The 23,292-nt window shown below is 34.8% G+C and overlaps 1 protein-coding gene across 1 annotated transcript in view; it reads right to left on the bottom strand.

The window, feature by feature from the left end:
• Positions 1 to 19,429: 19,429 nt before the first annotated feature.
• Positions 19,430 to 23,292, bottom strand: part of LOC150087229 (dynamin-binding protein-like) — a 427,088-nt gene continuing 423,225 nt past the window's right edge. The window contains exon 24 of the mRNA XM_090372415.1: positions 19,430 to 20,481. The gene's annotated coding sequence lies outside the window, so the exon portion shown is untranslated. The remainder of the gene's footprint in view (positions 20,482 to 23,292) is intronic.

Here is a 23,292-nt window from a genome sequence, read left to right as displayed (position 1 = left end):
GAGAGTGTGTGTGTGTCCTCGGATTCGGGATGGCTGTCCAGATGGAGAGGCAGGGTTCCAACAAGTCTGGCTTTTCATTTCTAACAAAACATGCAAGACTTAGTGTAACCCTTTGTTTTGTGGCGATTTGTTTAAATCATCACTTTCAACAAATTTAATAGACTTAAAAATCAATATCAAATAGGGTGTTTCTAGTAGATCAAAATATATAGGATGTGTTCTGCATGACAGTCATATAGAAATTTAATAATTATATCAAAAGAACCAGAGTTTTCAGATAAAAATTGATGTGTGGTTATTACTCTTCTTGAACTGATGTTATTAGTAGAACCCCTCAGAGTTCAGTGCTGGGGCCCTTTATCAGTATTCAATTTGTTCAAGTTTTCAATTTCAGTATCTATTGATGAATACATGAAGTTCAGCCTCAAAAGTTCCAGATGATACAAAGGTTGGCAAAGTGGTTACTAGCAGAAATCACGGTTTCCTTTTGTCTTGAACAGAAAATAAAAATAAAAATATTAATAATATTAATTTTAAGTGTTCAACTACTTTTGAATTAGTTATTACACAATTGGTGATTTAAACATTCCATATTCTGAGGATTTTATTTATTTTTTTATATGTATTGAACAGCACATTTTATTAATGAAATCCAATAAGCCTCCTGCAATAAATATTAGTTGGTGTTCTTGTTTTGCATCCTAAATAGTAATCTATCAGATGTTGAATTTTTGTCATCATAGTTGGAGACTGCAAATATCTCTTCTCTTCATAAAGGGGAGGGGAGGGGAGGCTCAAGGGTAGTCTATAATAAGTAAATATAGACTTGTAAATACTTAACTTTTATTTGAGGGGAAAATAATGGAGTCAGTGATCACAGAAGTAATGCAGGATCACCTTGAGAGGAATGCAGTTGCACATCAAGCACAGCATATGATTGTATTAAGAGAAGATCTTGTCAGACTAATCTGATTGCCTGCTATGATGTAGAACAAAGGAACTGGATGCAAGAAATAATTGACATCATGTACTAATTTCAGCAAGCCTTTTGATACAGAAGCAATGCAGAACCATCTAGACAGGAATGCAGTATACTGCAATCATAGCATGGATTTGTTAAGGGATGATCTTGTCTGACCAATCTGAATCTATACCATGATAGAGTCACAAAGTAAATGGATGTAAAAATAATTTTGATATCATTAACTAAGATTTCAGAAAAACTTTGGATAATGTTGATATAAGAGACCGCTGTATAAATTGGAACTATGTACCATTAAGAGCAAGTTAAATATGAATAAAGGGATGGTTGAGTGGTCTTATTGGACTAATGTTGTTAGAGGAATCCCACAGGGTTCAGTGCTAGACCTTTTGTTGTTTTCTGTATTTAAAACACTGATGATAATCAGTCTTAATATCTATTTGTAGATGATATGAAGGTTGGCAGAGTGGTTAATCACAGTGGATATGCTACTGCAACACGATCTCTAGACAAATGAGGCTGAGAAATAGCGATTTAACTTCAGTGCTTACAAATGCAAGGTACTTCATATTAGGTAGCAGAAATCCAAGATTAACATACAAACTGTGCAGTACCACACCCAGGATAGTGGAGAATGAAAACCCCTTGCGTTCATTGTGCAGCAGGACATGAAGTTCTCTGAAGTGCAGACAGGCTTCCAGAACAGCTCATGGGATTCTGTCAATGATATACAGGAATTTTTCAAACAAGAATAAGGTGGTGACTATCCCATTGTATAAGGCAATGGTTAGGCCACATCTTAAATATTGCATAAAGGTCTGTAAGCTTTACTTTAGGAAGGACTTGGATCTGCTGGGATGGGTGCAGAGAAGAGCAACAAAATTAATGAAGGGAGCAAACAGATTCCCTTACTAGAAAAGGTTCAGTATTGCAAATTGGAAATTAGGCACCTGTGAGGTGATCTGATTAAGGTGTGTAAGGCTTTGACTGGATTGAGTAAGCTCATTGCTGAGAGAATCCTTCATTTTGCAAAACTAAACATATGAGAGGGTATAAATTCAAACTGAGGAAGGTTGGTTGCTAGGTAGATGTGCAGAAATTTGCCTTCAGCCAGTGCGTATTCAATTGTTCAGAACAAATTTCCATCTGGTGTTGTAGAGTTGGGTTGTTAAAATAAATTCAAGAAAGAACTAGATAGACTGTTAGAAGAGATACAGGTGATATGGGAAGGGAAGTGTTTGCTTTTTTTTTTTTTTTTGGCTGATCCTGTATAAGCTTGCTTTCTTGTTCAATTGCTAATACTACTGTTCCACATGAAAGGCTGCTGTACGATTTGGAGCAGTGTAACATTAGGAACAAGTTACTGCTGTTGATTTAGGGCATACTGCTGCAACAGATGGCAATTGAAGTTTAACAAATGCAAGGACACATTGGTAGCAATAATCCCAGATAAGCATATTAATTATCTAGTTCCACATTAAAGATGTTAAAGAACAAAAGATTAGGTGGTTTCGTACTTGAGGTAATGGAGAACAAAAAGACATCTAGGGGTAGTTGTACAGTCGAACATCATCAAGTTTTCTAAACAGTACAAGCAATATACTAGGACAACTCATGCGGTTCTGTCAATATATAGGAATTTTACCAGAAGGGACAAGGGGGCAATTGTCCCATTGTATATACAAAGGTTGGGTCTCGCCTTGGGAACTCCATACAAATCTAAAAATATCATTTTTGAAAGATTGTGAATCTGTTGGAATAAGTGCAGAGAAGTGCAACCAGATGAGTAAAGGACACAAAAAACTCTTAACACAAAAGGACTCTTATGAAGAAAGACAAACCCCATTCCACAAATTAGATTCTTGAAATTCTAATTTCAGGTTCTTGAAATTAGACAATTGCAAGGAGACCTGATTGAGATGTTTTAATAATAAATGGATTGTGTAAATTAAATGTGGTGGCATCCTAACTCTTGCTTAATGACACTTGAGGGACAGAACTTAAATTGAGAAAGGATGGATGTGTGAAAATTTGCTTTTCACCAGAATGCTTGTGGAGGTGGGTAGTTCGAATAAATTTAAATAAGAATAAATAGAAAAGTTATTAAAGGAGATGGACAAATAAGATGGGTAGACCTTTTCCCCGCATTAATATTTGTTTGTTCCTTGTATCATCTGCCACTAATAATATATACACACTAATAACATGAAATTTTTCCCTAGCAGATTGTTGGAGGTGTAGGTAGTGTTTTTTTAAATACAACTGTCATTGATTTAGGTATTGTCTTATGAGTACATCAATCAAATAACATCTCTGCTAATTTAGAAAAAACTAGGTATTTCCCTAAATCATGTTTGAAAGCTTCAAAATTATGAATTGATTCAGGATAGGATATATAGAGAACTTCTTAAAATTGAAATTTCGTGGCAATAAAATAAAATTGACAAAATTTAAATAGCTTTTAGAATTTATAGTACTTACAATCATTTATTCTACATATATGAATATGTTACCAAAAATAGTAGCAGTTTTATTTGATACGCTTTAACTCTTATTCTGGCAAACAACTTTTAGCAATGGTCTGTTCCAGATTTTAAAAGTTGTATTAGACCATTTTCAAGAAACTAGCCTCTATTATAGCTAAATAAGATATTTTAGTTAAGACGTTATTTCTATTACCTTTTATTTTATACTAGAAAATAAATCAGTTCTGCACTGTTGTTTAAGGTGTTAAATTTTTATTCTCTAGATGGTTAACTCTCTCACTGATTATATTATATAATCAGTAACTCTGATTATATAATAATAACTCTGTAATATGTGAAAATTAACACTTCCATATATTAGTGATCTCAGTTATAATGTCATAATTCTGTATGGATGTTTTGTATTTAAATATATATAAAAATAAGTCATGTTAAAGAAAAACCTAGGATAGCAACAACTACTGTTCAGCATGGGAATGTAGATGCAAATGTTTCAGTCGACCAGTATAAACCCATGACTGCTAAATATGGTTAATGATGTGATTGCAATTTTTGTCAAATTGATTACTTGTGTACTCCTGTAGTAAAAAAGCTGTCACTTTTTGTAAATAAACAAACTTTTCATTTACAAAAAAAGTGACAGCTAGTATTGGCTCTCTCTCCCATTTGGAGTGATACCAAGCCAAAGCAGCATCTTGGCAATTATGGGACCTTTCCCAGATCAGTTGTTTTCAAGATATTTTATTATAATTTGAAATGCAAAATCTGAGATATAACAAACAATAGAATTTAGGCTAAAATAAAAAAAAATTGAGGTTATATAACAAATGATAATTTTTGAATTATCTAAAATATAATAGATAATTCAAAAGTCTTATTTATTATACAACCTCAAAATTGATTTTGCTTTAGTGCATATTAATTATTACAGAAACAGAGAACCTTATCATTGTTTCCCCTCCCCATTTCAGTTTGGGTGGTCGACCCTAGAAGAAATCACCCAAATTGTAGGCATACAAGGATAAGTTTTTGTATATTATCCTTTGTGTATATATAACATACTTCACCAATGTGTTCTCCATATCTGGGTGCATCTCTTAATGATTCTTGTTATAATTCTTCATCATTCCTAATAATATGGTATATATATATCACATTATGGATGTAGTGTATCTATTACCACCACAATGGCACTAGTCCATAAATTCAGGATATTAATGATTACCAACCAACTAGATTACTCATTTAATATATATATTCAACTCTTTGAAGGGAAAGTTTAAAGAGAGTTACATAGAAAAGAGGTATACGGTAGATGAAATGGTTTCAGTGAACGCAAGGTTAAAATATTGGGTGTGACAGATGCACCTAAAAGAACAAAGCAATTTAATTTAATATTAATACAACTTATGTGTACAGGTGGTCCTCTCTTTAACAAACTTCTATATAGCTAACTTTTTTGATTTCCCCCTGGTCATTACATTTGAAAATAGTTTCTGTATGACGAATAAAATTTCCATATAACGAACTGATGTCGAGAGACCTGGGTACACATTGTTTGCACCTTTAAGCAATAGAGCTGATACAGTAGAAAGCATGAGTTAAGAGCTAAAGGATTAATTCTGAAGAGCACAAATTAAGAGCTAAAACATTCCACAGCCTGGCAATCGAACCCGCGACCTTTGGGTCGCGGGTTCGATTCCCGCCTCAGGATGGATATCACGATGGTGCCGAACCAATCGGTTGGTTGGATGCCACGATACACGAAGGAATCGAGAAAAAACTGGTTCCTTCGTGTATTGATCACATCATACAAAATAAACTGCCTCTATTATACCAAGAAGTCATGCTGGTTAACTGCTATTGCCAACGACGGAAACATATTCCCTATGCAGTAAAGGTTCTGGGAAACTTGTTTTTTACTGTAAGCACCCTTAAAAAAAAAAAAAAAAATCGTTTTAAAATTTGGTATTCCTGCCAGTAGTGAGTCAGTCGTTCTGAAAAACTGTTTTGATGCTCAAACTGTTTGAGACCCAATTGTAAGCATGTGAAATTATGCCTGCATGAAGATGAATCCATCATGGGTGAAGTTGATTCAAGACCAAAACATGCTTGATATCAGGGTCATTAAAAAAAAGGACAGGCATCTTGTATGCAGAAGATTATGTATCTTTTCTGGTGCATAAAGCCAGTTCTGGTTGGCTGGACAAATTTAAAAAGTGCCATGGCTTACTTGAAAAAGTTATTTTGAGTAAGCCATGGGGAAGTGAAAGTGGAGTTGTAATCAAAAAAGACTGTACCCATTGAAAAAAAAACAGGTTTGAAAAAAATTATGGAGAGGTACAAGCACAAAGGCCTATTCAACATTCATGATACAGGTCTATTTTTTAAATGTTTGCCCTGACTTTTAAAGGTGATAAACGTTTAGGTGGTAAAAATAGTAAGGAGACAATTACAGTTTTGCTTGGTAATGAAAATCTGAAGCTTTTGGTAATAGGTAAAAGTAAACCCCAATGTTTCAAAGGAGTAAAGCTGTTAGAGTTGCACTATGGAAATGGGGGAAACCCCTGGTGCCGTTTGACACTAAACACACTCTACAACTTCTACAAAAAATCTTTGTTAACAAGTGAAATTTTAAATTTCGATTGAAAACAGAAAAAATCACACTGATTGTTGACAATTGCCCTGTCCATCTTCAGTCAGAAATTTTGAAACTTAAAGTGTGAAGTTTGTTTTCTTCTCTCCGCATATCTCTTATAAACTGCAGCTAATGGACCAAGGCATTATCAAGAACTTGAAAATGCGCATACTGAAAAATAGAAACCAACCAACTTATAGATTCTGTCATAGATATGCATATCAGAGTTGACAAAAGTGTGGAGTTAAGATGTGATGGAAACAACGATTAAGAATTGTTTTGCAAAAGCAGGTTTTACTAAAATACCAATTAACAATGATGAGAGGGATGAACTGTATTGGGAAGTACTCCAAGCGAGCTGTTTCTTAACAAATTTTTAGGAGTTGGCAACAATGTCATAGTAGCTGAATATCCAAGTGACTCCATTTTGGAGAGTATTCAAAGAACTAGTGACAATATTGACGATGAGTTGGATGAAAATGAGGGCAATATTAAACCTTCCAAACATGAAACATTGACAACATTTGAGACTTTGCATCAAGGCCTTCGGTGTGAAAAAAAAATGTGCCAGAAAATGAGTATTTAAACAAATGTGAACATTTTTATGAATGATGTACTGTAAATCCAGTGTACAAAAAAAAATAACGAAATATTTTGCGAAATAATTCTTCAAAGTGTATATATTATTATTAGCCATATGGTACAAGAAAGCCTGAGGCTTATGCTGCACCAGCCAAAAAAAAAAAAAAAAAAAAATACCCGAGCTACCCAGAGAGAGAGGAATCACCAAGAAAGAGAAGAATAATGATATCCAACTGAGGACCCTGGATTTTCCAGGGTCCAAGCCCATACTCACCAGATGTGAGTCCCTGGGGTTGATATTGTGCAAATCATGTAAGCAGTCATTTCTTAATATGTATGTATTAATAAATTAATTGTTTTAAAATGTTGATGAACTCAAAATGACAATCAAAAACAAGCATAACCTTCATTGACCAATAGCAAAATGGTGGGACTGGAAAGAAAACTGAACAGATGGGTAATAGAGCAGAGGAACTGTGGTATATCTGTATCAACAGAAACAATCATTTTTGAGGAAAAAGTCAGGGCAGAAGCAGCAAAGAAACGTGATGATTTCGGTGGCACAAGTTGGTGTTATAAATTTAGGAAGCGAAACAGCTCGGCATTTCACTTCCTAAATCTCTAATGGTTCCTTAATAAAACCATGATAAAAATTCAAGATTGTTTTTCTGTTTGCCTTTTTTACATCTAGATACAAGAAGCAGTAATCTAATCAAACAAGGAATATATCCACATTCATATCTGCTTGCCAACTTCATTTTTTCAATTGTCATCACCATCATTGATGTGTAACACACCCCTAATCTTACCTTTTGTTTTTTTATCACTGATGTAACACCAGACTGAAACACTTCATGTTTATTGGATATACACTTTGTGAATTGCTATACTTCACAATCAAAAGCATAATGTCTCTCTTATTTTTGTTTTTCTTATGCACACTTTATTTATCAGATTCTGAAACCAGTATATCAGAATGATATCAATATTGGAATCAGTTGATTTAACCAGTATTTCATATTCATTAATTTGTTATCTTTAACTCAAAGCATTGGTATATCTTTTGCCAAGAATTTTATAGTTGGATATTTGGTTAGCTCCAGCATTGGCACACTATGGCCCTGGATGCCACTGCAACATTACCATCCAAATATCCATCCATCTAAAAATTTCCATGTCCTGATGTGATGATTTGAAGTAGTGTGAGAATCAAATCTATTTCTCCTTTTAGCAACAATAAAATTTTTGGTGTCTGTATCTCATCTAGCAGTTTTCCAAAATAGTTGCCATTGCCTCAACACCATTGGCAAATGATCTTGAGCCCTTTCTTTCTTGAGACTCAGAAAAAAAATTCTACTCCGTAAGTGTAGTAGTTTTTTTTTTTAGGCTGTTATTGATTGATGAAGCTCAGTCCATAAATGTCTATCTGTTATGCTTTGGTAAAATTATGACCTTTTCATGCATAACAATATCACCTTTTGTGCCCTTAAAAGGATGTTAATTGTTCTGAACTATTAATAATATGGAAATTTGCCTTAAACCAGACAAACTTTCATCTGTTATTAATGAAATTGATAGCTTAAATAAATTCAAAGAAGACTTTTGTAGCGAATGCATGGGTGAAATAGGAAGGTTTTTTTTTTTTTTTTTTTTTGCCGATGCTGTTTAAGCTTTCTTTCTTGCATCATATGCCTCTGCTAATGCTAACTTTTACAGTTGGGAGATATACCTTGGGCCTGTTCCATCTGTTGGAATACAGACCAATGCTAAGCAGCACTCCTTCAGGACAAATTTGATGGGCTTCAGGGATGGTCATAAGAGTGGTAAATATGTTTTAATGATGCAAAATAATTTTGAGGGGTTGAATTAGAAATGGTAGAAGGAAGGAAATGGCATGGTATTTTATCAAATATTTGCTTGTAGAGAGTCTACAGAGATTATACTGTATAAAGCAACATGAGACCATATTTTGAATTCTTGTTCAAGTATTGGGACTGAAATAAAAATAATAAAACACCTGTTTTGGCTTAGGCTGTTTTTGTGATCACTACATTTATACAGGTTAAAGTGATACTAGTTACTTTAACCTGTATCACTACAGGTTAAAGTAACTAGTATCACTTTCAATCAAATAACATCATGCAGCAGATGGTTCTGCTATTTATTAAAGCCTTGAAGGCACTACTGTGACCAGTTTTGGAACTATTTGGTTCTGTCATCAAACAGCATGCTTGTCAAATGGCGAATACATGTATTGAATCTTAATGAATAGCCAAACAGTGTTCAGAAGGGAAAAAAAAAAAAAAACTTCCGATTGTAACTAACTTTCATTGTGTATGATAAACCCTTATTGCTAGGAGTTTATTATACTGTATATATATATATATATATATTTTTTTTTTTGGCTAAGAATGGCCGTGAACCATGTGTGGAAACATTGTCGTGATAATGAATCTTGCCCATTAGTTCTGGTGTGATTCACAGAAACATTTTGAGTTCCCCCCCCCCCCCAACATTAATGTTGGGAACACACACACTGGGTGGTTATAAAATAAGTGTCCCTATTCAGCAGACCCTAGTGTCAAAACGGTTAGAGATTATTATTAGCCATATGGTGCAAGGAAGCCGGAGGCTTATGCTGCACCGGCCAAGAAAAAAAATTTCTTTATTACCCTGAGAGAGAGGAATCACCAAGATATCCAGCTCAGGACCCTGGGTGTGCCAAGCCCATACTCACCAGATGTGAGCCCCTGGGGGTATAGCACTATGAAAATCGGTGGGCATGTCATTTAGGGTATGGGGAAGCGATTTGTAGAAGGAGAAATCTATAGATATTGTTCTATGTACTTTCCTTCACTTGAGATGACATTCTGAAAATGGAAAACAGCGTGTGACACAGTTTTGCGTAGCATCTCATTGGGGATGTTGGCTACATGCTGTTTAATGCTTGCTTTCAAATCAACAAGCATCTGTATGCCGCCACGGTAAACTCTGTCTTTCAGGTATCCCCATAGCCAGAAATCACAGGGATTGAGATCTGTGATGGGACTGGCCAGAACTGCAGAAAGTCTCTAGAAATTATGCGATCATTTCCGAATGTTAAACGGAGCAGTTCTTTCACTTGTCAACTAACGTGGGGACGGGCACCATCTTGCACGAACACTATGATCTCCAAGCATTGCCTTTCTTGCAGAGCGGGAATAATGTAATCTCTTAGAAGAGCATAGTACAGAGCACTAGTTACTCTTCAAAGAAAAATGGTCTGATTATACTCTGCTGTGAATCTATACAATAATGTATTGTATGGACTCTGTAGTGGTCTTTCATGCACAGCAGATGGACGAAAAGTTACCCGTATTTGGCAGTTTTGTGCATTTACCGTCCCAAGAAGAGTGAAATGTGGCTCATCAGATCACAAGATCATTCGAGCCTATGTCTAAATTTCCATATGAGCCAGAAATCGTAGAGCAAAGTAGCACTTTGCTCTATGATAGAGCATTGTACGTAGAGCACCTTACATACAGTGTACCAAGGAAGGTTCAAGTCTCTTGATACTCTGGCACTACTGACCGGTAGTGTTTTGCATTCTGACCTGGAGGCCATTGCAACTACCACTTCACCCACTACCTCTGTTCCAATATGTGGTCTGGAATTGATTTCCGAAGCCTCACTGTCAAACGTCCTTTACACAAACCTTTAAGTTTCCGATATCTATGTAGTGTGCTACATTACCATTACTATTATTTCTGCTTTTATCTAACAGGATGTCATTTGCGTAAGTAGCAACAACTTTTATGTGTGTGCAGCACCGTTTAACTAATTTTTTTTTTTCTTCTACAATTCCTGGTATGCCAGTAGTTTCTAAGACATCTCTTGGCATCTTGTTGGTCACTATTCTGTAGACAACTCCCAATGACATACCCACCTAACTGTTTGATACTAGGGTCTCCTGAATAGGGAAACTAATTTTTAACCACCTGGTATGTACCGTATTTCCCCATGTATAAGATGCACCTTTTTTCTAAAAATTTGGGGTCTAAAAACTGGGTGCAGATTTTTTTTTTTCTTGCATTTCGTGCTTGTTGTCTTTGCACTCATTGTTTAGCACTTGTTGCCGGTATATTAGGTTACGTTTTGCCACGTTCTGCCCAGCAATGGCTCAGAAAAGATTTTCGTACAGTGCTGAATTCAAGTTAAAAGTGATCCGGTTTGCAAAAGTGAATGGAAATCGTGCTGCTGAACGTAAATTTGGTCCTCCTCCTCCAACTGAGAACAATCAGAAACTGGCTACAGGAAGAAGAAACCCTACTGAAAATTCCACGGCAGAAGGCCATTAGAGGCAAGTCAGCAAAATGGCCTGATTTAGAGAGGGAATTGAAGATATGGATTGAGGAACAAAGAGCAATTGGAATTCCTGTGTCCACAAAGCCTGAGGCAAGAAGAATTGCTGATGAAAAAGAAGTTACTGATTTCAAAGGAGGACACAATTGGTGCTTCAGGTTCATGAAATGGAATGGACTAAGCATGCGTACACACACCAGACTTGCCCAAAAGATGCCTGAAGGCTATGAGCAGAAGGTCCTTGAATTTCATCGTTTTGTCATTCAGTGTCGGAAGAGACATCAGTTTGAGTTGGGACAGATTGCAAATATGGATGAAGTTCCCTTCAAATTGATGTCCCAAGTAACAGAACTGTTGATAAGACGGGGATGAAAACTAACTGTGAAGACAAGTGGACATGAAAAGAGCCATTATACAACTAGCTTGTTGTGCCGACGGAACCAAGCTGCCTCCTATGCTGATTTTCAAATGCAAAACAATGCCAAAAGAAGGCATTCCTTGAGGAGTGATTGTCCACGTTCATGACAAGGGTTGGATGGATCAAGATGGGATGAAGATCTGGTTTGAGAAAGTTTGGAGCAGGGCTCTTACGCAAACCTGCCCTATTGGTGCTTGATCAGTTCAGGGCACCCATAACAAAAAATACAAAGAAGATTGCTGCAGAGCAAAAAACAAAACTTGCCATCATACCTGGAGGCTTGACACCCCAGCTCCAACCACTTGATGTCAGCATTAACAAACCCTTCAAAGCTGCCATGAGAGACGAATGGAACCAATGGATGAAGTCTTCTGGGGACAATTTGACACCAGCAGGAAGAGTGAAGAAATCAACTATACGAGGTTTGTATCTGGGTGAAAAGATCCTGGGATAATATCAAGATTGAGATCGTTATCAAGTCATTTAAAAGTGTGGCATTTCAAATGCCATAGATGGAACTGAGGACTTCGTCATCAGACACAGATGAGGACAAGCTAATGGATGGGAGTTTTGACAGTGATGAATAAAACTTGAGTTCAATAACTTTATGTAATACATTTTTTTTTTTTTTTTTTTTTTTTTCAAATTTCAGGTCCCAAAATTAAGGTGGGTCTTATACATGGGGAAATGCGGTATATATTTCCCCATGTATAAGATTTTGATTTATTTTATGATAAGATTTATTTTATTGATTTTATTTCCACATTATATACATTCCTTTTTGTTCAATTTTCAGGTTTTTGAGTACCATCCATGTGCACACCATTCTCATGTAGCAATTTTTGGTTATAATTAGCCTAACTTTTACTTGAAGTTCAAATTGCCACTGTTGTTATTCTACCGTTGAGCATTAGTTAAGCATGAACTACCATTCCGAATATGGGTTTTTGAATGAACTTACAATGTTGGGCTTGTTTCTCACTTTCATTTAGTTTAACAGTGTAATGCCCTATTTTTCATAAATCTGGGTTCGTTCCATTAGCAAATTAATCAGCATTCATACTGTTCTTATGGGATGATAATGACCTAGTGACATCTCTACAGACAAAAAAAATAAATAAATAAAATAATAATAAAAAACTTGTTTTATTAAAAGGGTGGAAAAAATTTCTTTTCAAACGTGTTCTGGTAATCAATTAATCAAATATATTTTCACGTTTTTATAATTGTGATTTCACTTACAGATTTGATATTGATACCAAATAGTTAAATTTGAGAATAGTTTAAGGCTAAAGCCTCAGATTATGTAGATAGTTAACTAGTGTACAAGTTAGTGCAATTGCATCACTTCTGTATGTAGCCAGCTACTTAAGTAGTTATAAATTGACATCATTAAGTATATCTCATATTGCTGAATACCTTCACAAGTTGCCATGGTATTGCACTACCTCGCATAAGTAATGCTTCACCATAGGAGAAGACTATTGTTACTTATTCTCAGCGGATACCAGTTGCGAAGTATACTGGATTGTCATCATTGCAACACCAGGGTACCTGCCCACCCACTGATGAGGATCCAATAAGCTCCAAAATGGTGCGTATCAGCTGAAAATAAGTAACAATAGTCTTTTCCTATGGTGAAGCGTTATTTATTCGAGGTAGTGCAATATCATGGCAACTCTGTGAAGGTATTCACAATATGAGACATACTGAATGATGCCAATTTATAACTACTAAATAGCTGGCTACTTACAGAAATGATGAAATTGCACAAACTTGTACACTAATTCTATGGTTATTTATTAATTATAATGTTTTGTTTTAGAGTTGGACTGGGAGGGGGGGGGGCATTATTTTCTAGTTTTGAAAGAACTTCATATTAAAAAAGCAAAAACCATAAAAATTATATAAGAATGGTATTCTTAAATATTTTAATTCCTTGCTAATATATCTAAAAAACTGCAGATATAGAAATTCCCTCCCCCATGCCACTAGTATATATCCATTCATAGTGATTTGTTATTGAACTTTGTATTTTCCTTTATATTTTGTTGAATAATTATTTCTTTATTCTTGGGAACTTTTTTTTTATAACCACCTTTATTGTTTTATTTTCTGTGATTGTGTGGTAACAAACTAATTTTTAATACTATTAAAGTATGAAATTAAATAATTTAAATAATTATTACAATAATTTAATTATATTAAATTTCCTAGTAATAAAAACAAGCATTTAAAATATTTTTTTTGCTTTGGAATATTCCAATAATTTGAAATAAAGTTTCCAAATTATATTTTCAGTCAACATAATTGAAAGTTTGTTGAATATTTATTGACTCCAGGATTGAAAAGTTAGAATCTGATTAAAGTAATTAAATTTGAGTTAGATCAATATTAAAAATCCAAGAATAATTCTGGATAACAGTAAAGAAGCAACTCTGTAAGAAATGAGATTATCTCTATCACTGAGAATATTGTAAATATTATTATTTGTAATTAAATGTATTCCTAGAAATCCTAACCATCAGCTGTTATCAGCTGGAGTGTAGGTGAATATTAATTTTAATATTAAGTGAATGCTGACACTTAAAAATCAAATATAATCTATTATATATATTAACAGTGTTGAAGCCAGAATATTTTATCACACCTACATGTTGGTGATTGTTATTGACAGGATAATCCTCCTGTTTAAATTGGATGCTTTGTTTTCATAAAAATATTGCAATAAGAAACCATTTTCAAGAGAACTGAGTTTCTATTCTTTGGGAGAAGGGACACATTATAAATTATGATTGTACTGCTGTATTTTAATAATAATAATATTTATGCAAACAAGGAAACAAAGCACCACATAACACCCCTTTTCACTTTACAGAAGGGACTTGAATTCAGTAGCTAAACTTATTTGGCTGATTAAAAAGTATAATTTTTTCCTCTGCTGGTTGCATTCTATAAATTGTAAAGAAAAATGGGGAATCTTATTAAATTATTCAGGTATCATCACCTCAATCTCTTGTGCAATGCCATTTCCAAATACACAATCTGTATAAATTTTTGTTAGTATTAATGTGCAGAAATTTAGAAGCATCATGTGATTGTTGACAATCTTCTTGTAATAGGGAAAAAAAATATTTCAGCTGAATTAAAAGTTCTTTTTTCAAGGGAACAGATGTATATAGAATTTTGCAAATTGGTAAATAAAAAATATTGTGTTTGTCACTATTATTCTTATAAAATCTCATCTTATACAAACATTATCATTAAATATAAGTGTAGGATCTTATACAGGTTGTTTATAAGTAATTTTATTTGCATTTGTTATTTCCAAATAATGCAACACATGCAAATAAACCTCAAAACTTTTAGTTAAAAACAAATATATACAGTAGGTCCTCGATTTAATGGACAAAAAATTTGTTCTCAAGGAAATTTAAAACCTATTTGCATTGCACATCAGTCTGATGTGCCATGGCACATCAGACAGATGTGCTGAAAATTCATTCTAATGAAACAAAGGCTGTTTTACTGCTAGATAATGCACCAGCTCACCCTAATGCTGAGAGGTTAGTTAGCAGGGATGGGAGAATTAAATGTGTTTTTCTGCCTCCTGACACTACACTGATACAGCTGATCAAGTGTAATCGTTGTATGTAGGAGGTTGTATAAGAAATTTTGGGAAGAGGTGATGGTTGTTTTGGAAGAAGAAGAAGATACAAGAGGCACCAGAACACTGCAAAATTTACATGCATACAACATCAGATCTTCAACTTGGCAGCTACGTGGAAAGATATGAAAATACTTTGGCCAATGCTTGGAAGAAGTTGTACGATGTAGAACCGGCGCCTCCGTAGCCAGGTGGGAAGGAGCAGCAGTGCGTAGCACGCGCTTCTTGATTAGACCGGGGTTCGAGCCCATCACCACCAAATACGGAGGATGCGGAAAAGTCAGGGAATGACCACCGCATATCTCGGAGCAGTATGTCCTTAGTTGCTAATGCTCTTAAAAACCAAATAACAACAACAACGATGTAGAACCTGAAATGGACTTTGAGAATGTTGAGGCGTCTAATTTTCGGGACAATCTTCTGAGGGCCAGCAACAAAAATGCAACTGAGAATGAGGTGGAACAGTGGCATGAAAATGAAGGTGATCCAGGCTATCAAATTTTTTCTGAAGGAGAAATTGTGGAAAATGTTCTTCGGGGAGGACGGTGATGATGACAACGACAAAGACTCAGTTGCACCTCATCCTAGATTGTCTGTTATAAGACAACATATGGATGACATCATACATTATATTGAATCATCATCAGACCTGATGTGCTTCCTTATTATGAACATTTTAGAGAATCTCAATCTACAGTAATAATAAAGCTGCACCAAGGTGTAAGGCAACTGAAGCTTGATGCTTTCTTCAAGACCACTTCATCAACTGGACCTGTTTCACCAGAAACCTCTACCAGCAAGGAATTAACACCTCTCCCTCCATATGACAGTCAATTTCTGACTCTGAAAATTGTGATTATTTCAATTAAGTTAATTGAATATTTTATATCTTTTTTAACCTTTTTTGTATGTTTTTTATTCAATGAAGTTTAAGTATTTTTTCCCTCTAAAATGGATTTAACTGAAAAACTAATCTTCACATTGAAAACAACTTTGTGGGAGCTTTAAGGGGGGAAAAAATGGTGGAAACACTCCATTAGTTACATTGTATAGTTTTTGATGTTTTTAATTAAAATAAAGTTTGGTTCCTGTCATAAATTTATTTTTATATTTTTAACAGATGTTTTAGTGGCATATATAAATTACTAAATTTACATTATAATAATAATTTTTTCATACTTAATACATTGTAATCATTGTATAAACAATCCTGTACATTGTAAGCTCGTTATTAATGTTTCTAAAATACATTCGATTTAACGGACTTTCGGCAATAGCGGACACCCCTTCCCCCAATTAGTCGGTTAAATCGAGGGCCTACTGTATATAATTTTTAATTAATATATTTCTTTTATTATTATTCTTATGTATATTAAATGTATATTCTCTCCACGCCTCAGTAAGCCTTACTGAACACTTGTGTAAAATAAAAACTGATTTTATTTCATTAGAACAAAGAGCTTACCTGACTACATGTTTCAGCACCCTTTCTTAGGAGAACAGTTTCCATTTATTAATTTGAAATAAGATATATAGGGTGATAATTATGTAAAATAAATTTGATATGCTGTGTCTCAGTGTGAGGGTTCAAAATACCCTCAGCATGCATGAACCATTATATCTCAATGAGCCACCCTATATTTATAAACAATAAACAAAAGATAAAAGTTTGTGTGCCCCTTATTTCAAATTTTCAAGACAGAGAAGATGCCTCATCCAGTTGTCAATTATAAACAGGAATTTCACCAGCAGAGCCAAGGAGATAATTATCCATTTTTATCAAGTAATAGTTAGGCTGCATCTGCATTTTGAGTACAGGCAACCCCTATATAACAAGTTTTGTTTTGTTGTAACACAATTGATAAATTGTGGCAATCCTCGCACAACAAGGTTTGAGAATTGCGAATCTCACGTAACACGGTATTTTTGAGCTTTTTGTGTTGTGAAACCCCTGCTGTTGACTCGCTAGTTATCGCCTTCATGATATTTTTCTAAAGCACATTTCTGGAGGTCACTACCATAAAATAATATGCAATTTCCGTTTCATTGGTCTTTTCTGTTAGTATAAATGGGTAGTAAACTCAATCTTTTTGCATTTGCTATAGTACCAATATCTGGAATTCTGTGGGTTTTCACATTATTATGGTGAAATGTGTTCCCCCTTCCATGAAATATTCAACCATATAAAAAAATATAAATTTTCAAAAACTCATTACTCAGTATCTCACTTGTGCATGCCATGTTCTTATCAGTTGCTTATCATTTTTACAAAAAAAAAAAAAAAAAAAATCAGTGAACAGAAATATCAATTAGTGTACAAATTAATTAAGCTGTGTATGCAAGTGTATTTTCATTTTCTAACTGGAAAATATTCTTCAGATTTTCACATTATCATTTAAAGCAGGGTCCATTGTACTTTGTTGGGAGATCCCTGCTTGAGACCATAAAAAATAGACTTCGAAGAGTGCAGTTCATGACTTTTAAAGAGCAGAAGGTACACGAAATCTAGATGCTGCAGAAGAGATTGTGCTTAGCAGCAATGAAGAGGAAGAAAATTAAATGAACGTACATTATCTCACATATAAGTATCACAGTGTGTTCAGTTACTACTACTACTATACAAATAAAGTTAAAACATTAAGTTAACTACTATAAAAATTAAGTTTCCAATAGTTATAAAAAAATGGATGTTTTGATTAATACTGTGTTCGTACTCATCAGTCCATATGGAATAGGTGCAGTTTTGTGGTGCTCAGGAAAAGACTATCATAATATTCTTGAACTCTTCCTTCATTAGCAAACTTTTCATGTTATACTGAAAATAAAGGAATACATACCTATATGTAAAGGCAAATGATGATCAGAACAAACGTTCTTTATTTAGTGTGACGCATGGCACTCATACATGTATGTGGCAATGAGTCAAAAGCTGCCTCTTTAGGACTATCACTCCATGCCTAAATTAAATTCACTTAAAATTGCTGAAATCAGTTCTGGCTGATGCATATCTCTAAGTTTGTCACAGATATGCTCAATAGAAGACACATCAAGTGATCTACCAGGCCCAAGAAGCTGTATCCTGTTGGAATAAAATAATACGCAAGCATTGGAGAAATGGCAAAGCACAATTTCAAAATAATGATGGGTGAGATTATTTTAACAAAAACCAGTGGTGAATGGCCATCATAAGAGATGGTATCCCATATCTCCTGGTATTCAATTTATATTCCTTTGTTAAACAGAGAAACACGTTGAATGCTAACACATCTTTCAGGGCAGAGGTTGCTAGCTTGTAGAATATTTGGCACACATCCCAATTTGAAAAAAAAAAAAAAAAATTATACAAATGAATATAATGTGTAGTATAAATTCAACTTACTTTTGTCCTGGGTTACAATTACATGTAATTACAAGAACCTATAATTCACATTTATTGAATATTTGTGTTTAATGGTAGGTATGACATATCATTTCTCTAAGGGTAAGGTAAACATTTGTTCATTTATCTGTTTAAATTTATTTAAAAAATATATATATTTTTTTATTTCAAGTACTCAGCATTGAATTCCTTTATATGTAATTAGCAAACATAATTGGGGCGCATATGTGTAGGGAGAGAGGTTCTAAATTTGAACTTCCAATTTCAATTTACCTTTAGGCATTTTCTAAACCCCACCCCTCAGATGACATTTCCAACAAAAATGTGGCACACTGCAGGACATTCTCTCTCACTCCCCCAGTGATGCCATGCCCCAAAAACAGAATTAACTGTTCTTAACCTGGAACTTAATGCCCAAAGAACTCCTCTAAGTGCAGAACCTGGAGATGACTGCTGGGCTTATTCTGCTATCTTCTATTGCCAATTTTGTCCTAGGATCTCATAAACAGCAATACTCTCGACCATCCAGCCTGCAGAGTATGCAAACCCTGCATTTAATTTTTACTCCAAAATTGATCACCACTTTCAGAATTGAAATGGGAAAAAAAAGTCAACAAGGTTGTTTTAAAAATACATGTTCTAATAATAACGTCATCATGAAAAAACAAATTTTTACTTTAAAAAGTTTATTTATAATACAATATAAAGCTTAAGAATATCACAACAGCACATAATGCACACCATCTCTATTATGCATTTGTCATAAAGCCAACAATGTTAACAATAAAAGAATAAGTTTCTTTAACATTCACTTCACAGTATTTACATCTTAGTATCACGTGGGTAATAGCAACCACAAACTTAACAATAAAGATAGAAAAAGGTGCAGTTAATGCACTCATATTACATATTGGTATTTATATGCATACAATAAATAACAAGTAGCTATTTTATACAACATATCCAAAATTTTTGTACTTCACTCTCTTATGAAGTCAAAATCATAGTTCCAGCCTAAAAATTGATTTTGCTTATGGAGGGAAAGGTAAAACTTGGGTTTGACAATAGATGTTTATGAATTTAATCACCTTTCACCTTTGCTAAAGAAAAAAAAAAGCATGAATCAAAAAGATCATGGCAACAGGAAGTCCAGCAAATAAGAAGTAATCCCCCAGCTCAGCACATATTTGTTTTAATATGACAATGTTTCATTGGAGTGGCTGTGCTAACAATACATGTGCCATTATAAAGACACTCCCAAAATCTGACATGAGATGATTAAGACAGCATTCCTCAATGATCCTACTCAATGCTTTAAAACTGAACAGTATTAGCACAGAATGTGGCAGGATAGTTCAGGCAGTTAGTACTTTCATCTTGCATTTCTAACTCAGTCTTAAATTAATCCAATTAAAGACATTGAAATGCAATCTAGTAAAACTAAAATAAAAAAGAAACAATCAGGAGATTCAAACATTGGTCAAATACTTAAGTGTAACAGGAACTCTGACTTAATGTAAGTTTTTGGGGGCTGGTGTAAACTGAAAGGGGCTTAGAGGGGAACAGGTATCCTGTGTGTTATCAGACACTCAGCCTAAAACACTGATGGATCCAATATCTCTCTTTTACAGAAGATTTAGGAGAAGTCCGGTTGGCCTGCCTCCCTAAAATCCACTCATGCACACCTTCTCGATGGTAAGCCCTGTTACATCACTCAGGTGGCAACAAAGGTGTAGAGTGGTTCTCTTCAAGATGCCTGGTCAGCGTGAAGAGGAAAAGACCAAACCCTCCAGCATATGACAGCACGACAAAACAAATGGCCCCCAGTCCCCAGCAGCTTTCACTCTCCCCCTTACGGCAGCGAGAGGATCAGAGTGGAAGCAGAGAGTGCTAAGAATCTCTGGGTACGACCAGGCTGCCATGCACGGAAACAGAACTTGGCCTGTTATAACGTAAGATCACTCATCAGTGAAGACAGGATATTAGAGCTGGAAAAGGAATTAGAAAATGTGAATTGGAATATCATCGGTTTGGCAGAAGAAGAAATGAATCACTTATAAGTTTATCAAGTGGAAATCTGCTGTACACCAATGGAAACAGTGAAAGGAGTGAAGGAGGAGTTGGGTTTCTGGTCCATAAAGATTTTAAAAACAACATTTTGGAATTCAAAAGTACATCACCAAGGGTGTCGAGGTACAAGCTAAAGATTATAATGATTTATGCACCAACATCAAGCCATGATGATGAAGAGGTTGAAGAAATGTACACCGAAATTGAGTCTTCGAGATGAGCAGAAAACCCACTACACTATTATTATGGGGGACTTCAATGCTAAGGTTGGAAAAAGACTAAAGAAAAAGACTTTCTGTTCACCCTTTTCAAGAAAACGGTGAACAGAAAGTGGACATGGAAGAGTCCAAATGGATTAACAACTAATGAAATCTACTTCATCCTCACTAACAGAAGATATATTGTGAATGATGTTACCGTCCTGAATAAGGTAAATGTTCGAAGTGATCACAAAATGGTAAGATGTGCACTAGATGTAGGAAAGGAAAACTTTTTTGACATCATCCCCTTAGTACCAAAAAAGCCGTCCTATACCACCAAATCTACAATGCTATCAAATTCAGCTCTTCACAAAACGATCTACACAATGAACTTCAATACCTTACTGATAAATTCATAGCCAGGAGCTATCCTCCTCAACTCACCCAACACACAATATCCACCGTTAAAAACAACATTAATAACCCCATCAGACACAGTAACAAGACAAATACTCACATAGTTCTCGCTTACCATAGTGAACTCGCAGCACAATTCCGACGTACATTCAAAGATACCGACATCTCCCTCACTTTCTCTACTTATAATAAACTAGGTTCCCTATTTAATTCTTATAAAGAAACATACAAGTATCCCATCAATGATCTGAATAATATAATATATCTCATAAAATGCCAACCAAACTGGGACACCTGTTACATCGGCAGCACTACCACCAAATTCGGTTCCTCCACAACTTCCAACACCCGCGCATACTACCACTTCAACAGTTTCAGGACAAGTCAATCCTGCACTGAGTTAACAACCCATGCTCACAACCACACCCCCCTTATTGACTCTGCCATCACTATTATTAAACTTAGATCGAGCTACAGAATTCTTCAATATGAAGCCCTCACCATCGAATGGTACCGACACCATTCCGACCTCAATATTATTAACGCAAAACTTCCCTTCACCCTCTCACCGGCTTGGAACCTCTCGCAGCTAAAGTTCCCAAGTGTCAAAAAGAGCATCACGAGAGTATAGACCAACTTTAAATACAACACGCGCTCACTTCTCTTCCATTTGCCAACTGATGACAGTTCATTTAACGAAAGTCTCTCGCAACGACTATTGGCACCACCGGTCTTCTCTTTTATTTCTTTCATTCGCGTCCTTCAACCTTTTTATGACAACCGAGGATTGGAGATCTGCACTTCTACTTCCTTGCGCTCATTTTAAAATTTGTTTAAAGATATTTTTACCCCATTCTCTGCCTTAGTTCTTTTTAATGCTTCTTCCAAACTAAATTGAGCCACCATTTTACCAATAAATTTATTGCAGATTTATACAAGGTGAGTATCGTTTTTTAGGCATTTGCCATTTAATTTTTTTAGTCACTTTTTGTTTTTTTTGTAATTTGTTCCAAGTCCTTGGATGTTGAAAATTTCGCTATATTGCTAAGCTATTGATCTCTCTAAAAGGTCATATTTATAATGGAAATTGCACTACACTTTCATCATTATCATATGTTCTCGTTATAAAAATCAATTTTGAACACCTTTGTGATATTTTTCTAAAATACATTTCTGGAGATCACGACCAAAAAACAAAAACAATTTGCACTTTCCGGTTTATTGAGCTTTTCTGTTAGTGCAATCTATTATAAACTCGATCTTATTGCATTTGCGATAACACCTAAAACTGGAATTCTGTGGGTTTTTACCAGGGCATTAAACCGGAACCGAAAATAACCGTTATATTTGCCAGAGTGGAAACCGAAAACCGTTATTTATTCTGTTCAAATTGTCGGTTCACATACATGTTGGAGAATTCTCATTGCTGAAGAAATCGTCTTTTCCCATGACCTGCATTCCCATTTTTTCCCATGACCTTCTTCATCCATGCGTAGAATAGCATCAATCAGTCTAATGTCTTTAGAAAAAAGATCGCCCTGCATTTAAATATATTCAGTTGTCAGTTGATGCAGATTATTGCTTTTGAAAAGATATGTATTATAAGGAAAAGAATAGGCGTAAAACTTTGTGATCTATGTGACATCTATCTAAAATTAGGGATTCATAGCAACGGTTCCACGGTTATAATATAAACACTAGCAATCGACTTAGGTAATTAATGGCATTAAAAATGTAATACATTTATTGTAATCATTCGGATATCTCAATGCATTCTTCATTTAGTTGCGATGGAAAACACTAAGATTAAAAATATGAGTAACCTGATAATATCGAATTGTAGTAAGGTTGTCTAATGAACTGTATTCGATATGGTCTGACCGTACTTCGTGGAACGATATTTAAGCAAGTAATAAATTGGTTGATTTTGTTCAATCTATTTTTAATGATCTTCCACTGGCTACAGCATAAGTTTTTTTACATTAATTCATTTAGCATTTGCTGGTGTATTTTTACTCTTCATCGCCATTTTCTATATTTTTTCAATCATAATCTGTGCTTTCTACTGACCTCCGTATTAACGTGAATCATGGGATGATAATAATAGCAGGG

Source organism: Mastigoproctus giganteus, chromosome 4 (assembly GCF_048544385.1).
Source record: "Mastigoproctus giganteus isolate SK-2022 chromosome 4, ASM4854438v1, whole genome shotgun sequence".
Classification (NCBI taxonomy): Eukaryota; Metazoa; Arthropoda; class Arachnida; order Uropygi; family Thelyphonidae; genus Mastigoproctus; species Mastigoproctus giganteus.
This window is presented reverse-complemented; position numbering and strand designations above follow the sequence as displayed.